The sequence below is a fragment of the Fragaria vesca genome, linkage group LG2 (assembly GCF_000184155.1).
Source record: "Fragaria vesca subsp. vesca linkage group LG2, FraVesHawaii_1.0, whole genome shotgun sequence".
In the NCBI taxonomy this organism is placed as follows: Eukaryota; Viridiplantae; Streptophyta; class Magnoliopsida; order Rosales; family Rosaceae; genus Fragaria; species Fragaria vesca.
In genome coordinates, this window is record NC_020492.1 from 20643950 (window position 1) to 20649230 (window position 5281).

At 33.3% G+C, this 5281-nt stretch overlaps 1 non-coding gene across 2 annotated transcripts; it reads right to left on the bottom strand.

Annotated features, from left to right (window-relative positions):
- Positions 1–2566: 2566 nt before the first annotated feature.
- Positions 2567–4749, bottom strand: LOC101291111. 2 transcript variants are annotated; one of them, XR_184019.1, is made up of 2 exons: positions 4314–4749; positions 2567–2839 (listed from the first exon to the last, which is right to left on the bottom strand). It is a non-coding gene; the product is annotated as an uncharacterized LOC101291111 (transcript). The 2 variants fall into 2 exon arrangements; XR_184020.1 differs by having other exon boundaries at positions 2722–2871; positions 4314–4748.
- Between the last annotated feature and the right edge of the window lie 532 nt (positions 4750–5281).

A 5281-nucleotide genomic window follows, 5' to 3' on the forward strand; every position in this document is an offset into this window, starting at 1 on the left:
GTCATTTGCAACGACGTGTTGATCTGACTACTTACAATTTGGTTTGGCGACTTGACTTTTTACAATTTTTAGAAGTTTCTATCACTTTTAAATGAGTGTGTCATCACAATTAGCTAGTCTTAACCGACCCGAGACCCTCTTTTGTACTCCATCATCCACAAATCCACTAAAGACTTTTTAACCAACTTATTATCTTACCTTTTATCTTAGTATCAATTTGTTATCCTATTTTTTATTTTAGCCAATTTGCTATCCTAACTTTTCATAATTAGCCAATTTCGTACCCTAACTATTATTTCTACCAATTTGCTACCTTATGTTTTCAAAATTAGCCAACTTGCTACATTTTTATCATTTTATTTTATTTATTTCTTCATCCAAACATGAATTAATTCTAAAAATCGAAGGTTAAAGTTAGTCAATATTGAAATTTTGATAAGTAAATTGGTTAATCTTGAAAGTCTAAAGTAACAAATTTGATGGAAGAGTAGCAAATTGACAAATTTAATAGTTAGGGTAGCAAATTGGCTAATTATGAAAATGTAGAGTAGCAAATTGGCTGAAACGAAAATTAAGGTAGCAAATTGACAGCAAGATGAAAGTTAGGGTAACAAATTGACAATTATACCTATTAACACTGTCTTTCTTTTTAAAATACCATTCATAGTTTCATATTGGATGCCTTGACAAAAACCAGGGACTTTGTTGTTGTAAGTGACGACAGTAGTTAGACGCAATGAATATTATCAGAGTAGCACAAAACCTAAATAGTTGTGGTATAAAACTTTGGTACGTATAATATTGTAGGCTGTGCTCCATTAATAGAGAAGAAAGAGCAAGTCTCTGATTAGGATGTGTGTATTCATGGACTAAAAACAGATGACTTATTTTGCACACGTTTTTTTTTTTGCCCGGGAGACGAAAGCCTGTTTTGCAGCCTAGCAACATTCCAGCACGCCAAAATCGACACCTATAAACTAAGAAAAAATCGATATTTTCGACGATATTTCGTCCGAAACTCTCGATATTTCGAGATATTTTTGAAATCTCGCCGAACTTTCAAATTTCCCCACTTTCCCGCCGAAATTTGACTCCTCCGTCTACTTTGACCACGGCCGCCATGTTTGACTCCTCCATGTACTTTGACCAAAGCAAGACTTTGACCACGCAAAATGTGTTAAATTTTGCTGCCAAGGTGAATCGAACCTTGGTTAAGTTGGTACAAGGTTAATACCTTAACCAACCCAACTAACCATCTAATATGTTTATAATAGTATCTTTATAATATATATTTGTTTTTTTTTCCGAATATGAAAAGTAAAAAATTAGGTATATGTCTAATTCCCAACTAATTTTTTTTACCTACAGTCAATACATGCAAAACTACAAATGTGAGGTATCATTTAATGACTATTCTTCACAATACACTAAAAACTTTACACAAAGAGACGATAAAGATAGTGAAAATTTTGTATCTCATGGGTCTTCTACGTGGTTTTAAAGTACTCATGTAATTCTATGTGAAATGTATCATATGTATATAAGGCGTGATGGCCTAGCCTCCTTTTAGGTTTCCAGCCATAAAAAATAAATAAAAAATATTTAAAGTAAACTTTTAAGAATTATTAACGGTTCAGCACTAACATTTTCACTTTAACTTACTACAACTCCCTATAGATCAATATTTATTCAAAGTTTTCATTTCAAATATAGTACATAATATAGAACACAAGCATCTCTTAAAGTTTGGTTTAAAATTTCCTTGTTTTTCTTCAAATTTTCGTCAATTTTCTCATTTTTTTACTGCAATCGATATTTCCCGGAAATTTTCATCGAAATTTTCATATTTTAGAGGGTCGAAATTTCCGTAATCATCAAAATTTTCTTTCTTGCTATAAACTGATATAGTACTGGCCTGCAAGCCTGCAAGCAATATGCAAACAAATCACTGGACTGGAAGATATAACTTGAGGTGCTTGATTTGTTGCCATTGGTGATTATGAGGAAGACGATCCAGTATTGTATGTCTATGAAAAACTGGTCCGAGAATGCATTAAACCCTCTTGGTACTACAACACTACCCATAACACCTAAAATGTTGGTTTAAAAGTCTTTTTAGATTTGGTTGTTAACTTTAGGGGGGTGTATTCAATCTAGAGTTTAAATGATTCTGTCTGACTTTTTATAATCTATGGAATCTTGTAGATTTTGAAGACTCCATAAATTGTTTTATTTCTATATGGATTTGTATAGACTCTATCGTATTGCATTAGCAAGATTTGTTTGGATTCTATCGTATTCTCTTTGTAACTTTTTTCACAAATGAGCAAAGCACCATGCGAGGCATATCTTGTATTATCCTTGGTGCTTCAAGTACGATTGACCGACAGCCTTTGAATTACTTGTCAAAGTGAGCAATACCAATTTAACAAATTCTAGCAGTTGTCAAAATGAAGCAACAATACCAATACCAGCTTAACATTTGAAGCAATATAAAAACGAAACGCAACTTCTTCAGAGCTTGAAGAAAATTAACTTGATTCTATTGAAGTGCAAAACCAAAATTTCAGACAAGTAAACCAAACATCATATCAAGTATGAAAACCACAACAGTGTTACGCCCCACACAAAGCAGGGACTCTGGTTCACTATTTTTTTCTCAATTATTGACAACAATACACTTTGAAGGACTTGGGTCATGAAGACTGATCATATTTCCAACACAAGTTAAGAGATTTGCCGGGACTTTCTCTTGATCACATCCTCATACTTGATCTGGAACCGCTTCATGGAATTCGCTTTCGAGAACCTATGCCGCATTCCAACACAAGACTTGCATCTACGGTGAAGAGCCACACAATTATCTCGCCACTCCAAGACAAAATAGAAATTCATTTCATAAATACCAGTAGAAGGATCATACCCGAAGAAAAAGTAACTACTAATGAACAAAAGAACATAAGAAGCAAGAACCAAAGATATAAAATGAACATATAATTAAAGAGTAATCCCATATGATATATCAAGTATGACCAATATATCTGACAAAAAGGGGAGCATACAACTGTTTAGATAATAGTCCTCAAGTTACTATGGGTTCTAAATAATGAATTCAACATAAGAGTCTGAAAGTGCCAGAAAACTCATAAATCACAATTCCTACTATGAAAATGCAGCAAATAATTCCAACTTCCAAATAACATGTAGGTGACAACAACTTTTCTTTTTCTTTTTTTGAATAAGAGAATTATCTAGACAAACTCATGAAATATACACTATTGTACTCGGACCACAAAAAGATTAGATAATATACACAGGATAAAAAGCTCACGCATGAAATTTTTTGCAAATGGTAGATAAAATTTTCTACAGAAGAATACAATGAAGAACAAAGAAAGGTAAAACACATAAATAAAGTATATAGATGCCGACTAATATGCACATAGGATAACGAAAAAAACTGAAGCATCTTATCATCCAAAGAAAAGGAAAAAAAGAAGAAAAGAATTGAAGCATCTACAGTTTATAGTTAACAAGAGATATCGATCAGCTTTAAATTACAAAGAACTTGCTAACATAAGTACGTTAACTACAAGATATATATACTACCTAAAAAAGTAACAAGATATATATATATATATATATATATATCGATTAATCAAAAATGGTATAAAAATGTCAGAATTTGACTATTAATCCAACTCCCAAGTGAACCAAGGAAACTCCAAATTCACATATCACCAACTTTTTTTTGCTTATGACTACCACCAACTCCAATTTCACCTATCACCAACTGTTTTTTGTTTATGACTACCGTACCACAAAAGATTAAATTTTTGTTTTAGTAGGGCTTGCAACTATGACTAATTTTTTGTTTAATTCAAGACTTTGTTATTGAACATCAGAAAGCAACATCAACTATCAGTTTCAATTTTTTGCTGACATCAAAAATCATCGTAACTATGTGTTCAATTCTAAAAACTTCAATGTTCATATATATGCGACCAATGCAAATAGATTTTCAATCAAAGCAGCATATATCATCATCATCATCATCACAAGTAGTACAGTCCAAAAGTGGCATGATGAGTAAAAAGAACTGAGCAACAACATAGATGAATAGCAGTGGATGTACACCAAATGCGCCACAGCAGGTGTCAAAACAAATTACAGTATAACATAAACATGAACACGCTAAATCACAACAGGTTAGATAAACCCAGGTGTTTGATAAAATACCAGGACAAGCAATAAATCAAAAGATATCAATAATCATAGACAGAACTCAGGACGATAGCCAGATTTGAACATACTGTAAATCCCAAAGCTAAGCGAATATGAGGCTTTGCTGAGAGATTGTATTATTGAAGCCGTGACCTGCAAATCGAAGCCCAGAAGCTCAATCGAACAAATTAGGGCACAAACCGCAGCGTGCTAATGGAGAACCCAAAGAGGTATATGCATGCTTGAATCATCGTGTATGCCAGAGAGAAGGACCCAAATAACCAATTCCCACTTTCAATCAATTGGAGACTTGAGAAAAATGAAGATGAAAGTGGATCAGATTGAGAGAGAAACGAAAAACGTCAAAATCTGTTGATTGATCGTCATTCTCCAGATTTTTTCGTTGGGATACGAACTTTTCCATAGAATCTGGTTCAGTGGTACCATCTGTTCGTCGTCTCCACTCTGCTTGAGCTCTTTCCATCTTCAGATACGAAAAAGAAATCGTTCAAAATCTCACCTCATGAGGCCAGATTTCAGATGGTGTTTGGTATTTATACCAAGCCTCTTAGAATCCTACAAAGTCAGGCATCTGTTGAAATCCTTGAAAATCAGTGAATTTTTGAATACCATCAATTTTTCTATGGATATTTTAAAGTCTGAATCGAATACCACGAGATTTTAAATGAATTTTTGAAATCTTAATTGAATACCTATGGAGTTTTAAAATCTAAAAAAATCTTATAGAGTCTTGATTGAATTCACCCCTTTTAGGGTGTTGAAATTTGCACACCTTTTTTTACTATTTACACACCCTTTGAATTTTTTATTATCTCTTTATCAGTTCATTATCTTTTTCTTCCAATATTAACCCAACCTGTCTCTCTCTCCTCATAATCCTTCTGCATCTTTGCGATCGAGAAGGCCATGGAATCCCAGCGTAGATGAAATCTCCATTCCAAATTGAATTCGACGACACCGAAATCCAACCGAAACATTTTATGTCTTCAAGAGTATTACCCACTTTTTCCAACCACAATTAATCTCTCTCTCTCTC